We start from the raw sequence: 25,408 nt of genomic DNA on the forward strand, positions 1-25,408 counted from the left end.
ACCCAAAGAGTTGAACATTAATTATTCAATTGAGCTTATATTATTTAGAGAAAAATGATACCAATGCACAAGATCCTTCAGGGAGTAGGTGTATGCCTGACACCATACCCTGTTCCTCCTTTCCATCAATGATGCTCCCTTTTATTTCAAGAATACAAATTTAGGTCATAAGACCAATAAATGCTAACATGATATGCATAATACATTGATGCGGCTTTGCAATTCTGAAAACAATAAATCACCTATAGCTGAAGCAGTGATCATTTTAAACAAGATCTAGAAATATAATTATTTGATGTTTTATCAATCACCTCCATTGTCTTCTTGGTACTAGGCAAAATGCACAGGAAATTTCTCTCTCAACTTCGTCTCCGAAAATAAAGCACCTGCTTATAAAAACATCCTTCACCTACCCAGACATTTTCTGAGATGCACATACAGTATCTTAAACTCAAGGCAACATTCAGACCTGTTAAACATTTTTCAACTCCTCTGAAGATTTCAATAAAGCAAAAAGGATCCATATATCTCACTCAGTTTGCCTGACTTAAAATAGTGTGAGGCAAAAACCAGCCACATGTAGAGGCAAACAATGAAATTTTCCAAGTATGTGCACGCTGTGAGAATCAATAACCTCTTCTCAAACCAGGAAATTGGTTTCAAGTATTCGGTTCACTGGTTACATCCAACAGCCACGAATAAGAGGCCACCTTCTGAGTGAAAGGGAAGGGAGTGACGAATTCTTGAAAAACGTCTTCTCATCAGAATTCCTGTGCTTCTTACTGCTGGGATGGTATTTGTAAAACTCTTTGGAAAAAACATGGGGTTTAACTTCAGGCAATCCTCTTTGCTGGAATTTTTTTTTTTTTTTTTTTTTTGTGAGATCAGCCCTGTGCTAACATCCGCCAATCCTCCTCTTTTTTTTTTTTTTTTTTTGCTGAGGAAGACGGCCCTGGGCTAACATCTGTGCCCATCTTCCTCCACTTTATATGGGACGCCGCCACAGTATGGCTTGCCAAGCAGTGCGTCGGTGCGCGCCCGGGATCCGAACCAGCGAACCCCGGGCTGCCGCAGCGGAGCGCACGCGCACTTAACCGCTTGCGCCACCGGGCCGGCCCCTGGCTGGAATTTTAACAGAAAAACTTTTCCAGAGCACTGTGTACTATCTCATTTCATGAAAACAATGCATTGTGAGGTAATTGTTTAATTTGATATTTTCTGGATTTTAGATTTTTCTTAACTTTGCAGCCAGATTATTCTTTCTAAAATAAACTTGATATTCTCTAGAAAGGTTTGACTGCAGTAACTGGCGCTTCTAATGAGCTATGGGCACTGGGAATATGTGTTAGAAAATCTGGTCATTGAAATGGAAGAATGTTCATGTCCCTCATTCTCAGGCAAGTAGCCTGTGCATTCTCTTTTCTCCCTTCCCGCCTTCTCATTTCCTGAGAACCATCCACCCTTCTCTCCAGCAATCAATGTCTCTCATCATTCCACAGACTAACTTCACCCCCCTGCCCTCAGAGGGCTTCTGTACCAATCCTTCTACCTTTGGAAGCTCCTTTCCTTTTCTTCCTCTTGGGGTGGAATGTTTATGTAGAAATTCTAGCCCAAAGTACAGCTATCTCCCTAGTCTGGATGAAAGAAAGGTCTTCCTCCAGCAGGGTGAGTTGCGTCTTTTGCTTAAGTGCACACTCTTTCAAAAGGGACATACGCAGAGGGAAAGGAAAAGGGACCTATCCTAGCCGGTCATATCAAATGACTTACAAGCAACTTGTTCTCTCAAATGGTCCCCAAGGCTCGCGTCCATCCCCGTCTGCCCAGTCTCACGCTTACCACCAGAATGGCAGACCTTAGAACACACCTCCCAGAGCATCTTTCTTCCACTAGGAATTGGAGTCCTCTTTCCCTCGTTTCCCCTGCATCCTTCCCCAGGTTCATCGGGGTTTAGTAGATTTCAGGGCTTAAAACTACTGATTTTGAGACACTATGGTTAAACAGGCCTTTGTGGGCTGACCTAGGAGTCCTACTAACGTTAATTATATTTTATCCACTGATAACCTTATATCCCTACTTGTACAGGAGATTTTAACATTATTAATAACATTGTTCACGAACAGCCTAGTACCTAAGAGAAACTCTGAGTTAAAAACAACTCAACATTATAAACCCAATCTTTGAAAAAGGGCATGAAAGTTGGAAGCAGCCTTTTTGTGGTTCTTTGCTTGCTTTTTCTTTCACTTTTCCACATGTTTATTCATTCAATAAGTATTTGTCGATCGTCCTATTAGGGGCTAGAACTAAAACAATAGTCCACAGCAGAGATTTCCTGGCCTTGTGAAGCTTACAGTCTAGTAGAATAGACAGACACCAAGTAATGGGGGGAAAAAAAGTAAAACTGCTACTATGACAAATGATAGAAAGGAAGGGTACACAGTGCTCCACTAGGAATGATCAATCTAGTCAGGGAAGCCAAGGAAAGCTGGCTAAGGGTAGCAGAAAAGAATGTTCCAGTAGGGGCCGGCCCCGTGGCATAGCAGTTAAGTGCGCACGCTCCGCTGCTAGAAGCCCGGGGTTCGGATCCCGGGCGCGCACCGACGCACCGCTTGTCAGGCCATGCTGTGGCAGCGTCCTGTGTAAAGTGGAGGAAGATGGGCATGGATGTTAGCCCAGGGCCGGTCTTCCTCAGCAAAAAGAGGAGGATGGGCATGGATGTTAGCTCAGGGCTGATCTTCCTCACAAAAAAAAAATAAAAAAAAAAAAAGAATGTTCCAGTAGAGGCAACAACGTGTGCAAAAGCCCCATCATGGAGGGAGCTTGGCAAGGCAAGGAGCTGAAAGGAAGCCCATGGCAGGAGCATAGACAGGGAGCGGGTGGGGTACAGATGAGCCTGGACAGGTAGACAGTGGCTGGACCTTACAGGGCTTTACGGGGAACAGCCAAAGGAAGCCACTACAAGTCTCACCTGCAAGGGGTGACGGGGCCAACAGGGCATTTTTAGAAGACCACTCCTGTCACAGTGTGGAAAAACATTGGTGGCAAGAGTGGCTGCCAGCAGTCCACTTACAGAAGGTCATTGCGGGAGTCCTCACGAGAAATAATGGCCACTTTATTGGCGCAGATGGAGACAGACTCAAGAGATGTTAGGCAGGAAAATAGACAGGATTTGGCCATGGGTTGGATATGAGGGCTGAAGTTTAGAAGCATGGAGGAAGGACTCTTAGTTTTCTTATGCATCCTTTGCTTCATCATTGACTATTATCTATGGATTTTAGGCACTTATTATTTTTCTCTCTTCATGCTCCTACTTCACCTTGAAGAAAAATTCCCTATTACTTCAAAACTAACAATACACAGAGCCCCCATCAGCATTATTCCACCAATCCCCCCAAATCTATTTTAAATATATAAGATTCTCAAATGACTTCTGTGTATAAGATTTAAACTAAGTTTGGTCTCTCCTCCTTATATATTTTTCTGCTTAATAAAATTTCCTTCATTGCAATGAAAAACCTGAAATTTTAATATAGTGGTGGAAAATTTTTAGTTATAAATGATCAGAACCAACTTGAACCAACTTTAACACAAAAGGGAAATTATTGTAAGAACACAAGGATGTCTCATGGACTCAAATGCAGAAATGCAACCAAGACTTAGGAATGGGCTGGAATCCCTCAGAATTTCTCTCCACATTCTGTCTGCTCTTCTCTAGATGGTGGCTTCAGTTTTTTCTCTTAGAATTCTAGCTTTCTCCAATCTTCCATCTACAAGATGGCTCTATAATAGCTCCTGTATTTATATGTTCTGGGTTTAGCCACACAGACTGACCCTCAGTCACTCAGTGTCTCAATTCCAAATCTCAGTGAGGGGAATTTGGCCCAGCTATGGTCAGGTGTTCAACCCTGGTCAGTTAACTATGGCTGGGGGAGGGTGGGTACAGGAGTTCAGGGAAGAAATAGCCAATGTCAATTCAGAGTTCCCAGAGAAGGGAGATTTATTATGGATTTGGCAGACACCTCATATAGAGAAGGAGGGAAAAAATAGCTCCTTTGCTTCAATAAACATGTGTTAAGCACCAACCTTGTTCCAGAGGAGGCTAGGCTCATGAACACAAAAATAAGTGCAGCAAATTCTACCTTCAAGGAGTGTAACACCCAGCACTGCCTGTGAACACCTTGGCCTCTATATGTGGTCACTTACCTACAGCACATACCTAAAAACTCATGATGTACCATACAGAACCAACATGTAAGATACGCATACTGTGGAGTCAACATTTAGCTCTCATGTTCGACAATAACAAAACATTTGCAGACAGAAAGGCAAAGATTCAAAGTTTTATTTCCAGTTGCTGTCAGATGCTGACAAATGAGCAGGAAATAAAATACAAAATTTATGAAGCAGATAACTTCAGTATTCCTACTTACCATCATTCATCCATCTTCAAGGTAAAAGATATCTATCTATACACTCATCAGTAGAAAAAAATGTCAACTGAAGATCTACAACATGTCAGTCAAGTTTCCAGATAAGGCCCAGACCACAAGAGTAGAGAGCAAAAGACCTGGAGTCTAGTCACACTAGCTGTGTGACCTCAGGGGAGTCATGTACCTCTCTGATCTTCACCTGTGAAGTGAGGCTCATACCTACCTGTCAGTGTCTGCGTGGGGAAGTAGGAATTAAAAGGAATAAAGAGTATGAAGGTAGAAAAGGAAGCACTGAGAAGGCAGTCCAAATAGAAGTATTGGTGACAAGCAAAAGCAAAAAGAAACTCACAAGAACTGCTGGGAGGTTGGGAGACGGAGCTGACAAGAGAAGAGGGTCTGTAGATGGTGTGGTAAGAGATAAGGCTGAAAATTCAGACACGAGCCTTCTGCCGAGGATTTATAAATGAGAGGCAGGGGATTGAGGAACAAAGGGAACAGATAAAAACAGGCCAAGCAACGTAAAAATTCCTTCCAGACCTATGGCTTGATCACCAGATAGCTAACCTAGAGGCATAAGCTTCCACTTTGCCCAATGCATGACATGCTTCTCACTTTGCACATTTAATTGTGCTTCCTTTCCTTTTCAAACAAAGCAGACAAAAGCTACCTAGTTATTGTAGTAACTTTCACCTATAAAATCACCTATAAAAAGAAAAGTTAACTATTTCCTTCAGCTTCCTTATCCAGCACAATTTCCCTTCCATCCTGTTGCCTCTCAAACCTTTCTTTTGTTTCCTTTTCATAAGCTTCAATTCATTAGCTGCCTCCCTAGAAAGTTTTCATCTACTCTTCAGTTTCTCATATTTTTGTCCTTTACCAGATTTTATTTTTGCATTTTCAGATTTCACTAAATCTCCATTCATTTGTACGGGCATTACTGTCCATTTAAAACGTTATAGGCATTTGAGCCTGAGCCTCATAGAGGCTATAGGCATTGTAAATCGATAGTAGTGTTTCTGAGTTTTCTCTTTTTTTTATTGCAGTAACATTGGTTTATAACATTATATAAATTTCAGGTGTATATCATTATACTTCTATTTCTGCATAGATTACATCATGTTCACCACTCAAAGACTAATTACAATCCATCACCACACACATGTGCCTAATCATCCCTCGAGTTTTCTATTGCTATCTCAATATGATCTCAAATCAGATCAAGTGATAAGCTACTTTTAATTTAATAAGCAATTAACACATCATAAAATAACACTTTTTAAGTTCAGAATTCATTCCTTTTTTATTTAGAACATGCATTCTCAATGATGGTGATATTGCTCCAAGGGGGAGAAAACTGTGGGGCAAAAATAAATCGTAGATATCACAGTGGTTTGTGGCCCTCCAAACCTCAACCCTATCCGACTACATAAATAGATTTACAGCATACTTGTAGTATTAAAATTTCTTGGTGGAGGCAGCAATCAGAAAAAAACTGTCTAACAAAGCACTTTAGTGGAGAAATAATGAGAAAAATTAAAAACACTGAGGAAAATGATTTAGAAGTAACCTATACTTGCATAGGACATTAGTTTACAAAAGAATTAAATACAGTCTTTCATTTGATTTCCACAAAAACCAGGTGAATTGGGTCCTATTAACCTCTTTGCCAGACATGTAAATTGATAATCAGAAAGGTCACTTTACTTCCTCTGTGACTTTGATTCCCTCCTCCATCTATGACCGTACAGCATATACATTCCTTTAAAGCAAGGCTTCTCACCCTCAACACTACGGACATTAGGGGCAGGATAATTCTTTGTTGTGGGGGGCTGTTCTGTGCACTGTAGGATGTTGAGCAGCATCCCTGGCCTCTATCCCATGTATGCCAGTAGCACCACCTCCACCAGCTGGGACAACCAAAAATGTCTCCAGACATTGCCAAAGGTATCTTGGGGAATGGGGTGGGGGAAATCACTCCTGGCTGAGAATCACTGATTTAAAGCCTACTTACAAAGAGAGACTACCACCTACTGTTTTTAAATTCATATACAGTGTCACAACAGCTAACAGTTATTGACATTTACTCTATACCAGGCACTCTATATGTATTGACTCATGTAATCCTCCCAACAAGCCACGGGGTCGATACTAGCATCCTGCCCATTTACAAATAAGGAAACCTAGCAGTGAGTAAACCGTAAAAGTAAGATATATAGATGTTGGTGTAGCATTTATATCACAAAAAAATGTTTAACTATTGACCCAAATATAACTATTTGGTCCATACAAAATAACCCACATCATGATTACTATGTTGACTTTGAATTTAAACCCAGGTCTGAGCACTGAACCCCCATGCTATACTGTCTGTTTCAGAACCAAAATGCCCTCAGCTATTCTCCTCAATTCTATACAACTTCCCCTCTGTTATCCCATTTTAAATACAAATCTCAGTTTATGTAGGTATTGCTTTTTAATCTATTTACTATAGATTAAATACGATAATCTAATCTAATACTACATTTACTCTTAATATGCTTAAAATGAAATTCTAATAAAACAAGTCCAATATAAGGATGGATATGTTTTTTTTGTGTGTGTGTGAGGAAGATCAGCCCTGGGCTAACATCTGCCAATCCTCCTCTTTTTTTTTTTTGCTGAGGAAGACTGGCCCTGGGCTAACATCCATGCCTATCTTCCTCCACTTTATATGGGACGCCGCCACAGCATAGCTTGACAAGCGGTGCGTCGGTGCACGCCCGAGATCCAAACCGGCGAACCCTGGGCCGCCACAGCAGAGCATGTGCACTTAACCGCTTGCGCCACTGGGCCGGGCCCGTGGATATGTTAATCAATGGATTTTTTAAAGTTATAACTACATGCTTAGTATGATCCCATTGTTGTAAAAGGTTATGTTTACTGTAGTTACACACATACACACACACACACACACACAAAAGACTGGAAATGTGCATATTATCTTAAAAGGATTTATCTATGGAGGTAAGAAAATGAACAGTTCTAATTTTTGTCTTTTTGCTTACCTATATTTTCAACCTTTTTGCATTAAATACATTTAAAAATTACACAAGTAATAATTTTTTTAAAGATGATTTGATCAGTTAGGTGAATAAAGACTGAGTTTAAAGGGTAGAAAAAAGGTTTTATGTTACACAAGATCTCTAAATTCAAATTACTTATACACTAACAGAAGAGGAATACCACGTCCACAGATATTTGGAGACTAGACCAGTGGTTCTCAAAACTCTAATTCTCTAAGACGACTGAATAATAACCTTTTCCAAATTTTCAGGGATAATTAAACTCAGAGAGAGCAAGTTTTTTGCTTTTACTTTTTCCTTAAATCTTGGATATCTGCCTCTGCTTGTTCCCAGTAAGAATATAGAAAGGCAAAATATGAACAAATGAATGAGCACCAAATAAATATTGGGGGCAAAATTTGGACATATAAGTAGCTTAAAGTACTTAAAGTATTTTGTGAGATAGGTAGTCATGCAATCATATTATTTCCTGTTTGGATGATGGAATTAAATATGAGTTTTTCATGACTTCCAAATACTCTGACAGCTAAACAAGGTTGAATTAGATTGAATTCCAGGTGGGCTCTACACCAGACTTTTTTTTTTTTTTTAACAATCCCCATCAACTAGCATGCTGTGGGAGCCCATTATGTTATTAATGGGTTTAATAATTAATGAATGAATACAGTGAAGAAATTGTGAAGTATCTTAAGAAGAATGAGGAAAACAAATGACAAGAGAATTCCAAGGAGAGATGCCAGGCTGAGTTGGTGAGGCAGACTGACTAGTTGTGCACTAAACAATTTCTCTTTTTTCTCTTGGGCACACAAAGCTAGACATTTTCCAGCATGCCTTGCATTTAGGGGTGGAAATATGATTGATTTACATCCACAAGAATGTGGGGAGAAGGCAGGAAACCACTAGACCTGGCCCATAAAACCCACCCACTGAGGGGAGAGGATTCTGAGGACCCAGAGGTAGGTAGAGCCACTAGATGGAAGAAGCCTAAGTCCCTGAAACACTGCCTGGGGGAAGGCTGCCTGACCAGGAACACTGCGTTGGACTGTTCATGAGGAAGAAAAAATGTACTATGTTAAGTCTCTGAAATTGGGAAGCTGTTTGTTATGTCAGTGAGCTCCCCTAATACATTTGGTTCAACCGGAAACCATCCAAGTGCTCAGAACCTTGGAAACTTTTTCATATAAGCTGCTTTATAAAATCCCTAACTAATATTGCTATCAATCTGTCTGGCCTCTAAAGACAATAGTACCATCATTATTAGGATAAAGGTAAGTATTGAGTAAAGCACCTAAGGTCACATCTGAACTAAGACATGTGGAATAAGAAAACTCCCTTGAACCAAATGCGCTTAAAAACGCCTTCATTTCCATGTACCTTTAAATACTACAAACAAAGGGCATGCTTGTTTTCATCATGGCAGGAGATAACATTAGCATCTGGAAATAGGGCAAGAACAAAAACTCATCTGTGAAAAAAATGGACAGTGGTTGCCCAGCAGACTAGGGTATTTATCTTGGATCCTACCCTGTCCCATCCCATGTCATCCCATTTCCAATTAATGCCTATTGACCACCACTATGTGTGAGTCATCGTGCTTGTCACTGGAGATATAAGATGAAGGAGGCAGCCTCTGTACTCAGGAAACACCCTGTTCAGGAGACAATGTGTACACAATCAATTCTACAGTGTGAAATAGATATTTCTAGTCTATTCAAATAGGGCATGGTGGGAACACTGAAGAGCAAGTGTGTGTCTCTACCTGAGATGATTACACAGAGGTGGTGATCCTGAAGTGTCCCAAGTCTACCTTGAATTGGATGTTTCTCCAGTTAACACGTAAATTAGCAGCTTCTTTGACTTTTCTCCAGTTATACATAAATTAACAGTTTTGACTGAACACTAGCTAATTATCCAGATTTGAAAATACAATCAACTTTTGGAGGCCCCCTTATCATCAAGAATTTGAGAACATATTACCTATTCATATGTATTGGTAGTCAACATCTACTAATGCTAGTATTAGAAAAATAAAGAAATGATGCAATACTGAATGTAAAATAAATATAAATTTACTATATTTCCCCTTGTAGTCAATAACTGTCTTGGGGGAGATCCTTTGAGACTATGCAAATCTCTTTGTTCCTCAAACCTTTGCCCAATTAGCATCCAGGCAACAATGATCACTGCAGGGATTACCTGGCAGCAATTTTCTATGTCTGTCATTCTTTTCATGTTTATTTATTGGAATTCCACTGCAAAGAAGAGCTGTTACTTCTCCATAGTCAGTCCATCCTCATTATTCACAGATTATGTATTTGAGAATTCACCTACTTGCTAAAATACATTTGTAACCTCAAAATCAATACTCATGGCACTTTCTTGGTCATTCATGGATGTGTACAGAGCAGTGAAAAATGTGAGTCACCCAAAGCACATGTTCCCAGCTGAGGCAGAGAGCAACGCTCTCCCTTCTTAATTTCAGCTCTCATATCGTAAACCAGTGTCCTTTTCTTGATCTATTTATTGCCACATTTTTGTGCTTTTTGTTGGTCATTTCACTGTTTAAAACATCCCCCAAGTGTAGTGGTGAAGTGCTGTCTAGTGTTCCTAATCAAGAAGGCTGTGATGTGCCTTACAGAGAAAATATGAGTGTTAGATGAGCTTCATTCAGGCATGAGTTATAGTGCTGTTGCGAGTTCAGTGTTAATGAATCAACAAAACATATTAAATAAGGTGTCTTTAAACAGAAACACAAATAAAACCAGGTTATTGATCAATTGATAAACAGGTTTTGACCAGAGGCTTTGCAGGAACGTAACCCTGTATTTCCCGTAAGAGCAATGGTTCAGTATTCACTAATTCAGTGTTCACAGTGACTTAGTAGAATACAACTACTGTGAATAATAAGAATTGATTGTGTCTATTTTACCAGTTACTTATTTATATCACTATGAACACATGAACATTTATATTATTTTATGGGTTACAATTTAATACTATCATTATCTATTTTGTTGTTCAAATTGCTCCACCTTTGGCCATTGGGATAGTAATTTTTTTTTTTTTTTTTTTTTTTTTGTGAGGAGATCAGCCCTGAGCTAACATCCGCCAATCCTCCTCTTTTTTTTTTTGCTGAGGAAGACGGCCCTGGGCTAACATCGGTGCCCATCTTCCTCCACTTTATATGGGACGCCGCCACAGCATGGCTTACCAAGCAGTGCGTCGGTGCGCGCCCGGGATCCGAACCAGCGAACCCCGGGCCGCCGCAGCGGAGCGCGCGCACTTAACCGCTTGCGCCACCGGGCCGGCCCCGGGATAGTAATTTTATAGTAGAAAAGTCTGGTGGCGACCATCTTGACTAGGTGATCAAGACATTGTCAGGAGACAATGTTTACACAATCAATTCTACAGCGTGAAATAGATATTTCTAGTCTATTCAAATAGGGCGTGGTGGGAACACTGATGAGCAAGTGTGTATCTCTACCTGATAATAATAATAATAATACATATCTACATCATGAACACTGTGAATTGATGCACTGAGAAGGATGAGGAACCATCTTGAGGGGGATGCATGACCTCAGTCCAATCACGAGAAAATTCCAGACAGGCCTGAATTGAATGACGTGCAGCAAAATAACTGATTGATACTCTTTGCGGGTGTCAAGGTCACAAAAGACAAGGAAAAGCTGAGGAACCATTGCAGATTACAGGAGACCAGAGGGAAATATTCACCAAATGCAATGTGGAATCCTGAACTGGATCTTGGGAACAACAGCAGCAAAAAGATATTAGTTGGACATTTCAAAGTGAAGTTCAAATGGAGTCTTTAGTTTAGTTCATGGTACTATATCAATGTCAATTTCCTAGTTATAATAATCATACTATGATATGTACGATGGTAACAGTGGGGTATGCTGGGACAGGGACATATAAAAACTCTCTGTACTATTCTTGCAATTTTTCTGTAAGTCTAAAGGTAGTTCAAAATGTTGACCACTGGACCATCTTGCATACCCCTGGTTGCAGAAGTTGTGAGAGAGCAGGGGGCAACTCCATTTCAGAGACTATGGAAATGTTCAATATTCCAGATAGTTTTTCTAAACCCAAAAACCTTTGGGGAATAGTGGAGTAAATAAATGCCTTCTACTTTAAAATCTTAAAGAAAATTTGGTTGTTCCTACACAGGAGACTTCACTTCCAGCTGTTGACCTTGGGCAAGCCATAAACTGTTTCCTCATCCATAAAATGCAGGGGCTAAAGTGAATAATCTTACCTTATATCTCATATCTGTTATAGCATAAAATCTTATTATTCTAAATCAACCTTGTTATTCAGCAGGTGAAATTCACCATGCAAGAATACCCTTTAGGAGGATTATCTATTCTGCTTTCACAGGAAATCCAGGAATCAAAGAACAGGAGTTTGAAGAAATTCTGCAGCAGTGCCCCCTGAAGCTCATTTATAAAATAGATACAATTTACATGCTCACAAACAATATAAACATATCTAAAAAATCAAGAATTATACAGCCTTTTAAAATGTATAAGTCACTAGACTATTACGTGGAAAAAGAGATTATAAATTGTTCATGTATAATGATTTCAGATACCATTTTCCCACACAAATATTTTTAGATAGGGATGCGGTAGAACTTCTAATTATACTCTAGTAGAGTATTATTTCTGAAGACATAAATCACTGATAGAAGAAAATATCCATTATATCCTGATAAAATATAACATTTAGAACAAACAGCAAAATATTTATCTACATTTAACCCTCCCTCTATTATTAGGGAAGTCATAATTTTATCAGATGTTGCTAGGTCGTCAGCTGAGAACTACTTCTTCTGCACATTTCATGATTAATGCCATTGGGGAAATAAGAGGAGAGTGGAATGAGAAAGAAAGCAACGGATACAGTGACCAGGAGTGTGTGATGGTCTCCCTACCAGGGTGTCAAAGGGAGTGAGTGGAGGGAGAAGTTGAATGTGAATCCTTTGTGGGTTTAATAAGATGATTTCTCCTCCTCCCTTTCTCATCTGACAAACTCATCAGTTCTTTCAGAACAGTAAGGAAATGTGAAACAAGGATAATGACAAGAATGGGGTTCAGTTTAGGGCATTTCATATGGGTAATAATTCCCTGTCCCATTTTATGGAAGGTGAAGAGATACTCTAAGAAATTTAAACTTATGTATTTTGAACCATCATTAATACACATTAAATTATTTTTTCAAAGATAATAACTCATAAGGTTTTTAAAAACTAATCTTCTAATCACTAATAAATTACATTTAAATAATGAAATCTAGTATTAATGGAACAGAATGATGACCAGAATAGCATAGGGTTAATACTGCGGGCTTTTATTTGCTTAAGTTTTTATCCTTTCTTATCTTAGTTAAGTAACTTCATTCACTGGGCCCTATTTCCTCATCTTTAAGATGAAAATAATATAAGTCATACTTCATAGGGTTGTAGTGAAGATTAAATGAAATAAAGCACACAAAATACTTGGCATAGGATCTAGTACATAGTAAGCACTCCATAAATATGAGGTATCATTGTGATGTAACTTTTAACAGATAAATTGTATGCAGCTATATGTGTAATTAATATATGGATGAAGGAGACAGAAAAGAAATACAGCAAAATATTAATGGTGCTTACCTCTGGGTGGCTAGGATCATGGGTAACTATGTTTTCTTTTATTAGTATTCTTTATTTTGCCAAACTTCCTACCATAGACAAGTATTTCTTCTATAATCAAGAAACATATGTTGTTTTAAAAACCAAGTAAGGGATATAGAGTGGCTGAATGGATTGAAAAAGCAAGACCCATCTATATGCTGCCTACAAGAGATTCACTTCAGATGTAAGGACACAAACAAACTGAAAGTCAAGGGATGGAAAAAGATATTCAAAGCAAATGGAAACCAAACAAAATACTTATATCAGACAAAGACTGTAATAAGACAAAGAAAGTCATTATATAATAATAAAGGGGTCAATCTAACAAGAGGATATGACATTTGTAAATATTTATATACCTAACAAAGCAGTACCTAAATATACAAAGCAAATATTAACAGACCTAAAGGGAGAAATAGACAGAAATATAATAGTAGGAAACTTGAATAACACACTTACATCAATGGATAGATCATCTAGACAGAAATCAATAAGAAAACATTCACCTTAAATGATATGTTAGACACGATGGACTTAACAGACATATACAGCACATTCCATCCAAAAGCAACACAATACACATTCTTCTCAAGCACACGTGGAACACTCTCCAGGATAGATCATATATTATGTCACAAAACAAGTCTTCATAAATTTAAGAAGACTGAAATCACATCAAGCATCTTTTCTGACCACAATGGTACGAAACTAGAAATCAACTACAAGAAGAAAACTGAAATTCACAAATATGTGGAGACTAAAAAATATGCTACTGAAAAACAAATGAGTCAAAGAAGAAATCAAAATATACCTTGAGATAAATGAAAATGAAATACCACATAACAAAACTTATAGGATGCAGCAAGAGCAGTTCTAAGAGGGATGTTGATAGCAATAAATATCTAGATTAAGAAATAAGAAAGGTCTCAAAGAACCCCACTTTACATCTCGAGGAACTAGAAAAAGAACAAATGAAGCCCAAAGTTGGTAGAAGAAAGGAAATAACAAAGATCAGAATGGAAATAAATGAAATAGAGACTAAAAAGACACTAGAAAAGATCAATGAATCTAAAAGCTGGTTTTTTGAAAAGATAAACAAAATATATAAACCTTTAGCTAGACTCACAAAAAAAAAAAAGAGAGAGGACTCAGAAATAAAATCAGAAATGAAAAAGGAGATTCTACAACTGATACTACAGAAATACAAAGGATCATAAGAGACTACTACAAAAAATTATACACCGGGCTGGCCCCGTGGCTTTGCGGTTAAGTGCGCACGCTCCGCTACTGGAGGCCCAGGTTTGGATCCTGGGCGTGCACCAATGCACCACTTCTCCAGCCATGCTGAGGCCGCATCCCACATACAGCAACTAGAAGGATGTGCAACTATGACATACAACTATCTACTGAGGCTTTGGGGGAAAAAAAAGGAGGAGGATTGGCAATAGATGTTAGCTCAGAGCCGGTCTTCCTCAGCAAAAAGAGGAGGATTAGCACGGATGTTAGCTCAGGGCTGATCTTCCTCACCAAAAAAAAAAAAAAAATTATACACCAACAAATTGGACAACCTAGAAGAAATGGATACATTCCTAGAAACACACAACCTATCAAGACTGAATCATGAAGAAATAGAAAATCTGAGCAGACCAATTACTAGTGAGGAGATTGAATCAGGAACCAAAAACCTTCCAACAAACAAAAGTCCAGGTCTAGATGGCTCACTGGTGAATTTTACCAAACATTTAAAGAATTAATACAAATTCTTCTCAAACTCTTCCAAAGAACAGAAGAGGAGGGAACACTTCCAAACTCATTTTATGAAGCCAACATTACCCTGACACCAAAACCAGACAAGGACACTACAATAAAATAAAATTAGAGGCCAGTATCCGTTATGAACATAAAGCAAAAATCCTCAACAAAATACTAGCAAACCAAATTTAGTAATACATTAAAAGGATCATACATCATGATCAACTGGGATTTATTCCAGGGATGCAAAGATGCTTAAACATCCTTCAATCAATGATACACCACATTAACAAAATGAAGGATAAAAATTATATAACCATCTCAATAGATGCAGAAAAAGCATTTGACAAATTTCAACATCTATTTATGATAAAAACTCTCAACAAAGTGGGAGCAGAGGGAACATACCTCAACAGAGTAAAGGCCATATATGACAAACTCACAGCTGAAAATGGTGAAAAGCTGAAAGTATGTCCTCTAAGATCAAGAACAAGACCAAGATACCCACTCACGTGACTTTTATTCAAAATGGTACTGGAAGTCCTAGCCACAGCAATCAGGCAGGACAAAGAAATAAAGGCATCTAAATTGACAAGGAAGAAATAAAACTGTTACTATTTATAGATGACATAATAATATATATAGAACACCCTAAAGATTCCTCCAAAAAACTGTTAGAACTAATAATGAATTCTGTAAAGTTGCAGAATACAAAATCAATACACAAAAACCTGTTGTGTTTCTTTACACTACTAACGAACTATCAGAAAGAAAAATTAAGAAAACAATCCCACTTACAATTGTGTCAAAAAGAATGAAATACTTAGGAATAAATTTAACCAAGAAGATAAAAGATCTGTGTATTTTTTTCCCCCCAAAGCCCCAGTGGATAGTTGTATGTCATAGCTGCACATCCTTCTAGCTGCTGTATGTGGGACGCGGCCTCAGCATGGCCAGCGGTGCGTGCCCAGGATCCGAACCGGGGCCGCTAGCGGCGGAGCGCGCGCGCTTAACCGCTAAGCCACGGGGCCGGCCCCAAGATCTGTGTATTGAAAACTACGAGACACTGATGAAAGAAATTGAAAATGACAGAAATAAATGGAAAGATATTCCATGCTCATGGATTGGAAGAACTAATACTGTTAAAATGTCCATGTCCAAAGCAATATACAGATTCAATGCAATCCCTAACAAAATTCAAATGGTATTTTTCATAGATTTAGAACAAACAACCCTAAAATTTGTATGGAAACATAAAGGACCCTGAATACCCAAAGCAATCTCAAGAAGAAAGAACAAAGCTGGAGGCATCACACTTCCTGACTTCAAAGTATATTACAAAGCTCTAGTAATCAAAACAGTACGGTATTGGCATAAAAACAGACATATAGATCAATGGAACAGAATAGAGAGCCCAGAAATAAACCCATACATATATAATCAATTAATTTACAACAAAGGAGCCAAGAATACACAATGGGGAAAGGACAGTCTCTTCAATAAATGGTGCTAGGAAAACTAGACAGCCATGTGCAAAAGAATGAAACAAGACAACTATCTTAGACCATATACAAAAATCAACCTGAAGCCATAAAACTCCTAGAAGAAAACACAGGCAATAAGCTCCTTGACATCAGTCTTAGTGATGATATTTTGGATTTGACACCAAAAGCAAAAGCAACAAAAGCAAAAACAAACAAGTGGGATTACATCAAACTAAAAAGCTTCTGTACAGCAAAGGAAATCATCTACAAAATGAAAAGACAACCTACCAAAGGAGAGAAAATATTTGCAAATCATATATCTGATAAGGGGTTAATGTCCAAAATATGTAAAGAACCCATACAACTCAACAGCAAAAAAACCAAATCTGATTAAAAAATGGGCAGAGGATCTTAATAGACATTTTTCCAAGGAAGACATACAGATGGCCAACAGGTACATGAAAAGATGCTCAACATCACTAATCATCAGGGAAATGCAAATCAAAACCACAATGAGATATCACCTCACACCTGTTAGAATGATTATTATCAAGAAGACTAGAAATAATAAATATTGGCAAGGATGTGGAGAAAAAGGAACCCTTGTGCACTGTTGGTGTGTAAATTGGTGCAGCCACTATGGAAAACAGCAAGGAGGTTCCTCAAAAAATTGAAAATAGAACTACTATACAATCCAGCAATTCCACTTTTGGGTATTTATCTGAAGAAAACAAAAACACTAACTCAAAAAGATACATGCACCCCTGTGTTCATTGCAGCATTATTTACAATAGCGAAGACATGGAAACAACCTAAGTGTCGGTTGACAGATGAATGAATAAAGAAAATGTGGTATATACGTACATATATATATATACGTATATACAATGGAATATTATTCCACCATAAAAAGGAAGGAAATCCTGTCATTTGCAACAACACAGATCTCGAGGGGCATTACGCTAAGTGAAATAAGTCAGACAGTGAAAGACAAATACTATATGATCTCACATGGAATCGAAACAAAAAAAACACAGATATAGAGAACAGAGGTGCGGGTGGGCAAAATGGGTGAAGGTGGTTAAAAGGTACAAACTTCCAGTTATAAAATAAATAAGTCCTGAGGAAGTAATGTACAGCATGGTGATTATAATTAATACTGCATTGTATATTTGAAAGTTGCTAAGAGAGTAAATCTAAAAAGTTCTCATCACAATGGTTGTTAACTGGACTTATTGTGGTGATCATTTTGCAATATATACAAATATCGAATCATTATGTTGTAAACCTGAAACTAACATAACGTTATATGTCCACTGTATCTCAATTAAAAAAAAAAAGTGAGGTGAACAAGAACTTTAAATTCACACATACGTCATGTCTGTCTTTCTTTTCAGTACATTATCTAGTCATTCCTGACCCAGGAAAAAAAGTAGGTGTGGACAGCTCACTTTCACTTGATTGAAGTTAGGCTAGGTTTACAAGAAGTCTTCCAGGACAGGAATAAAAAATGATAAAATCAATGGGGGAAGGTGGAGCGCAAAGGAGGGAGATCTCCAGGTAGTGGCAGAACTTAAAGAAATAGAAAAAAGAGAGGAAAAAGTAAGAGAGGTGGCACAGCCAAAATTCTTACAGACCAGAGAGGTTGCCTTCAGAGCATCAGGACAAAGAAAACACCAGATATTTCAAGTGGAGCATTTTGTGCAAGAATCATCCATGGGAATATTTTAAAAATCGATTGGATATCTAAAAAAGAAAATATAATTAGAGTTTACTGTAGTGAATGAATCTTGCAATGCTGCCCAGTAACCATTCTCGATGGCTCTTTTCCAGTCATGCTCACAGGTTAATGATTATTCGTATTTCCTTTTGAAATTTTGTGAAGAGACTTCTGACAGTGATACGGATCCAAACAATCAACAGATTAGACAAGGAACTTTCTATTCACACTTCCTACTCCTAATTAAACCCCCAGTTTATTGTCTATGACTGCTATTCCCGGTGTTATCCATACAACTGCAAAACTAACCACTCATGAAAGAGCTGCCAGTGACCTCCCATAACCCCCAAGGTAGACTGGTGAGCAACTTCCACTGTCTTTCTCTCTTGGATTATGAACTTTAACAAAACAACATCATGCTACTGAACTACCACTCATCACTGGGATGTATTTTCCAGTGGGGATATTTATGCTCACCCATCCACATGTACTACTCAATCTTCCCCAGGGGCCAATTTGCCACAGCTGCTCATGGTAAAAGGTACAGCCAGTGGCCACAGGAGAGAATGAAGTTGACAGCACAACTAGGGATTGGATCCATGACTTGGTTTCATTGACTCTATGAACCAGATGGCTGCCTATCCCGTCAGGAAACGGTTAGGGTTAGGGTCAGACATCTGCAAAGGATGATCTGGTAGGCTGTGACAGAACCAAAAACAATTGAATTCCACTGACTTCTATTTTTATGAATGGCTAAAGGCTATTTGCTGGTAAATTACTAACTGAATAATTAAGGATTACTAAATGTGTTATTAATAAACTAAACTTAGTACATTGCCAGAGTTTACTAAGAATTTATTCTGTATTCTGCTAAGATGGCTTAGTGCCAGGCAATGCTTGCCAATGTTCAAAAGCTCCCACTGGGTGTGCCCCACATAGAAATAGAATTCCTGTAAATTTTTAGAAAGGATGTTTAGGGAGGAGCCTCACCACTACAGAGTTGAGTTGGTCAGGTTTTTAATTACTATTAATTTTCCTTTTTAATTATAAACTGCTCTTAGTTTAGCACCTTCATTCTGAATTTGGTTTGTTGTGGGTTGTTCGGTTAATAACAACAACTACCGTTTGAGTGTTTCTTTTAGTCTAGGCCCTATGTTGAGATCGTTTATTGTTCTTTACACACCTTTGAGACCAGTAATATTACTGTCCTCATTTTACAGATGAGGAAACTAAGGTAAAGAGAGACTAAATAACTTGCTTGAGATCACACAGATAGAAACTGCAGAGCCAGGATTCAAATTCAAAGATCTTTATTCTACATTGGGGGTCAGCAAACTTTTTCTGTAAAGGTTCCAGACGGTCAATATTTTAGGCTTTGTAGGCCATATGGTCTCTACTCAACTGTGCTATTGTAGCCTGAAAGCAGCTATAAACACTATGTAAGAAAATGGGCAAGGCTGTGTTCCAATAAAACTTTATTTATAAAACGGGCGGCATGCAGGATTTGACCTGTGGGCCATAGTTTGCTAACCCTTGCTTTAGACCCCTCACTCTTAACCTCTATGCCATTGACATTTGCCTTCTTAGCTTCCAGTGACGCACATATGCAGATTAGGAGACTATAATATTCTAACAGCTATACTGAGACATAAAGGCATTGCAATTCAAATATTAATCATCTATGCCCTTATTAATAAAGATGATGTAAAATATATGCTTGTGCAGCAGTACAATCATGGGCAATGTGAGAAAATTTTGCTTGCTTTTTTTCAATTGCAGTATATTATCAAGGTGCACATAAGATTATTTGATCATTTAAGTTCATATTGCAATATTTTAGGATGTAAAATCTATACATAAGGTCATCAATTGATTTTAAAGTAAGCATACAATTTACAGATTTTTGACCCCATTGCTTCATATAATCTAATTGGAACACATGAAGTAGAGAGGCCAAGGGATCTTTTGAGGCACCTAGGATGGCTACAGTCCAAAAATGTTTGAGTCATCACTCTAAAGGACTGAGCTAGGGAAGCTTCTGAGGCCCAATTACATCTGGGAGGAGATCCCAAATGGCAGCAGCAAGGAGTGACAGCAGTTTATTACATTCAGCAACAGTCTAACACAATGGTTCTTGTTATAGACTGAATTCCGTCCCCCTAAAATTCATATGTTGAAGCTTAGACCCCCAATGTGACTATATTTGGAGATAGGGCCTTTAAGGAGGTGACTGAAGTTAAATGAGGTCATAAGGGTGGGGCCCTAATCTGATAGACCTGGTGTCCCTATAAGAAGAGGAAGAGTCACCAGAGCTCTCTCTTTCTGCGCTCACACAGAGAAAAGGTCATGTAAGGACACAGTGAGAAGACAGCCCTATACAAGCCAGTAAGAGGGCCTTCATCAGAAACCAACCCTGCTGCCATCATGATTGTGGACTTTCAGCCTCCAGAACTTGGAGAAAATAAACGACTATTGTTTAAGCCATTTAGTCTGAGGTATTTTGTGATGGCAGCTGGAGCAGACTAATACAGTTCCCAAATTTTGTTTGTAAAAAATTATATGAACTTCCATAAGACATTGTATATTCACTCTCTGTTGACTGAGATTATATATAAATACATATATGCACACAAATAATTTGATATGATGAGTTCAGTAATGCCTATATGTTACTAATCATAACAGTATATAAATATCTTTGGGGGGGAAAGTTGTATATATATTTGGGAAATATTATTCAGTCTGCAGATAATGCTTGGCACTGTTTGCACAGTCAACCCCCTTACAATAGTAACTCCATTGACCCCCTGGCATCCTTGGTCTTCCGGGAAGGAATCATCTGTTCCCAGCCCCTTTAAAGTCTGGCTAAATTTGCACTACCCTTGGCTCAGTCTCTCTCCCATAGCTGCCCCCTGACTGAGGGCATGGCATACACAGAATGAAATGTGTCAGTTACAGTTGGAGAAAATGATTTAACTGCAAGGATCCCAAGAGCTAGGACAGATTTGAGGCCAGGAGGAGTCATGGCAGCAATGGGATTGAAAGCTGACCTGTGGTTATGTACCTTATCACACATCAGTCTCATTTGCCTGAGACTGGAAGCCCAATGGGAAGAAGCACCAACATCTTCAACTTAAACCTCTTTCTATATCCTTTGTGGCACGTATCACTGAAGAGCTTAATTAAGACTGCTAAACAGAAGAGGGGTCTAGAAGAGGGGTTTTCAAATCTGGCTCATCATTAGTATTACCTGAGGAGCTTTTAAAACTAGGGGTACCCCAGCCCACCCTGAGCATCTCTGAGGGGCGGGGAAATGAGGACCTGCATTTTTACTACACTCCTCATGGCAATTCTGATGCAGCTATGTTGGCACCACTTCTCAGATTTGCATTTGACAGCTGCATTAGATGAATATAACAGATGGCCTCAATTAATGGCCACCCCAAATCCTTGCCCTTTGCCCTGTAACTCTGTAGTACCCTACCACTCTGAGCTCGCCCAGGGGACTTGCTTTGGCCAACAGAATTTTAGCAACTTGACTGCAAACAGAGACTTGGAAAGGTGTTTGCTTGCATGTTTCCATTTCCTCTTTTCAACCTCTGCCACTGCAATGAGAATATCCTGGGTTAGCCTACTGGAAGGATATGAGAAGCACATAGAATAAAACTGAATCATCCCAGCCAAGGCTAGACTAGACCAGCCAGCTCCCATCCTACTTCTCACTGCAGATACATAAGTAAGCCCAGCTAAGATCAATCAAGACCAGTTCAGAACAGCAGAGTCACCCAGTGAACTGTAGACTTGGGCGAAACAATAAGTGGCTATTATTTTAAGCCCCTAAGGACTGGAGTGGTGTGTTTCACAACACAGCTCTGATACAACAACCGTGGTGCAGAGCATCTGGGGGGACAGAACATCTAAACTAAAGGCTGGGCATTGATGGTATCAGAGAGTCTTGCAGAACTTTTCCATTTATATTCTGTACGATACTATTGAAAAGAAGAAAGGGGATTTTCCAAGATCAGATGTCTGGGAAATGCTAAGTTAAAGTTTAGTTTAGCTGGTTTCTTTGCTGCAGAATTTCAAAGCCTTTAATATGAGTCACGACACATTTTCCAAAGAAAGAGCTGGGAAGCAATATTTCCCAAACTCTCGACCACAGAACCTTCTCTATCCCCCACTCACACTGAGCATCATACAAAATGAATATCCCATAAAACGCACTTTGGATATTATTTAAGACAAATTGGTCTTTGTACTGCTTCAGTGTTGTTCCAAAGGGTAGAAGTGCACTTAAGGCATGAAAGTTATACGGAAAGGGATTGGGACTAATAAATTCAAGCAAGGGATTGCCAACTATGAGAGTTATCCAAAGATGGACTTGCCTGCCTTGTGAAGCAGTGGCTCAAAACCCCAAGACTGAAAGCATTCAAAGAGAGATGAGTATAAGGTTTAGAGAATTTTTGTGACTACTAGTTACCTTTATTGAGATTCTTACTCAATAACATGACAAAGAATTCAGATTACTTCTTTTAGTTAAAAGTAGTGTGATGGGGGCTGGCCTGGTAGCATAGTGATTAAGTTCACACACTCCGCTTCAGCGGCCCGGGATTCGCAGGTTCGGATCCGGGGCACAGACCTACACACAGTTCAAGCCATGCTGTGGCAGGCATCCCACATATAAAGTAGAGGAAGATTGGCACGGATGTTAACCCAGGGCCAATCTTCCTCAGCAAAAAGAGGAGGATTGGCAGCAGATGTTAGCTCAGGGCTAATCTTCCTCACCAATAAAAAAAAGTAGTGTGATGGTTAATTTTATGTGTTAACTTGGCCAGGCTATGGTGCCCGTTTGTTTGGTCAAATACTAGCCTAGATGTTGCTGAGAAGCTATTTTGTAGATGTGATTAACATTTACAATCAGTAGATTTTAAGTAAAGCAGATTACTCTCCATAATGTGGGTGGGTCTCATCCAATCAGTTGAGGACCTTAAGAGCAAAGACTGAAGTTTCCTGTAGAAGAATTCTGCTTCAAGACTGCAACATGGAAACGCTGCCTGAGTTTCCAGCCTGCTGGCCTGCCCTACAGATTTCGACTTGCCAGCTCCATAATTAAATGAGTCAATTCCTTAAAATAACTCTCTTTCTCTACTGGTCTGTTTCTCTCATTCTCCAACACAATCTCCAATATCTGATACAGCAGATATCAAATATCATTCATATTTTATCACAATTCTAGATTAAAAATATCCTCTAAAAGTTCTACTCTGCCTGCTTCCTAATACTTGCCTTGGGCAAATCAAAGTGTTAGGTTTCCCATGTTTCTCATTTGGTTCCTCTGAGGACTTTTCTGGGCAGTCAGCTGAGAACTAGAGCTCATAACTGCATTATAGTGATAGCCAAGAGGTAACATTTGTAATATTCCCTTTTTAAGAGGAGCAGATTTTATGAGTCACCTTGGGTGGCATGGTAATTTTGCAGCTGTGTAATGTTTGTGAGGAACTGACAGTCTCTTATGAGCCACAGTGACCCAACTTGGCAGGAGCCCAGCACCTATTTATGGCCTGAAATACAGGGGAAGAGGTCACAGGAGGTGGTTCTCTCTTCTGGAATTAGTCAGACAAATGATAACGCTCCAGGTCAGAGTTAACACAAAGTCTGACTTCTTGTATTATGTTCTCTGAATAACTTCCTGGGAGCCTAACTGAACAACTACACATCCTGTGTTGATATCCAATACGTAGTCATTTAAGAAAAAAAAAGAAAAAGAAAGAAAGAAATGAACTGGAGAAGGTCAGTAAAAAAGGACTTGAAAATAGGAGAAATAAGTAAGGAAAAGACCAAATGTAGTCCAGTGACTGTGAGAATGCAGAGCTGGAACAACTGCCCTGCTAGGTTAGGTGCCCTGTTCCTACGTTCATCATAAGACTTCTCACACCTGGCAATGGCCATCCATAACTAGTTCCCTGAGGACAGATTCTTGTGCCATTCATTCTCGTATTTACTGTACTAGTTCAAAGTCTGGTTCATAACAGGAGCTTAACAAAATGTTTACTGAGTGAATGAGCTAGTAGAGTCATAAAGCACTTAACATCTATGTAGCTAGAGTTATGTTTCCCATCAGGATTATTTTTCATCCTACCACGGAGTTTAGCAAGCCCAGCATGATCCAGCACCTGACAATATTTCTTCCCAAACTAGCCCTGATACATGTGCAGTTCTTGAGTTCTTAAAATCTTTAGGGCTAGAATCCGTTAATTTGTGTATGTGTGTTTGTGTTACTTTGCAAGGACTGCCATAACAAATACCACGGACTGGCTGGCTTAAACAACAGAAATGGATTTTCTCACAGCCCTGTAGACTAGGAGTCTGACACCAAGGTGTCAGCAGGGTTGGTTTCTTCTGAGGCCTCTCTCCTTGGCTTGTAGATGGCCATCTTCTCCTTGTGTCTTCACGTGGTTTTCCCTCTGTGCATATCTGTGTCCTAATCTCCTCTTCTTATAAGGACACTAGTCGTATTGGACTGGGGCCCAGCCCAACGACTTCATTTAACTTAATTACCACTTTAAAGGCCCTATCTGCAAACACAGTCACATTCCTAGGTACTGGGAGTTAGAACTTCAACATATGAATGTGGAGGGGGGGACACAAATATATATATATATATATATATATACACACACACATATATACACACATACACACATGCACACACCAGATATACATAATATACATGCAAATATTTTCACTGCTTTAAGGTCAAGAAGGGAGGGTCTTTACATCTATTCTATCTTCTCTGTCGCTGCATAGATCTTCTCATTAAGCGTGAACGGAGATGAATTACAAGGTAAGCTCTTCGTATCTCTCCTCTGATAATTAAATCACCTACAGACTAATTAATCAATTTCTTTTTCATTCATTTCAAATTTTTATTTCCCCTTTAAGAATTCTTGAAAGCTGAAAGAAATAGGAACACAGGTCTAGAAGTGCCCCACAGAGAAGTCACGAGGTCCTGAGCCCCTGGAGAACTGGCTGGCTCTTGTATCTGTGTGTTGCCAGCATATAACCCGTTACCTGGCATATAATAGGTGTTCTAAAAATATATGGTTAAAATGACATAGGCAGGAAAAAGTACCCCATGCTAGGTTCCTGTTTTCAAGTTCCACAGTCACATTTGCCCCTAAGCAATATTCCCATACGCTGACTCATGTTGAGTCCATTGTACCCTTACTTTGTAGAAACATGTTCATGTATAACCACTCATTTCCTGG

General features: G+C 39.0%; 1 long non-coding RNA gene across 7 annotated transcripts in view; it reads right to left on the minus strand.

Annotated features, from left to right (window-relative positions):
- LOC131420031 (uncharacterized) overlaps nt 1–25,408 on the minus strand; it is a 128,937-nt gene that overhangs the window by 64,784 nt on the left and 38,745 nt on the right. The window lies entirely within an intron of this gene.

Source organism: Diceros bicornis, chromosome 22 (assembly GCF_020826845.1).
Source record: "Diceros bicornis minor isolate mBicDic1 chromosome 22, mDicBic1.mat.cur, whole genome shotgun sequence".
NCBI classification, from domain to species: Eukaryota; Metazoa; Chordata; class Mammalia; order Perissodactyla; family Rhinocerotidae; genus Diceros; species Diceros bicornis.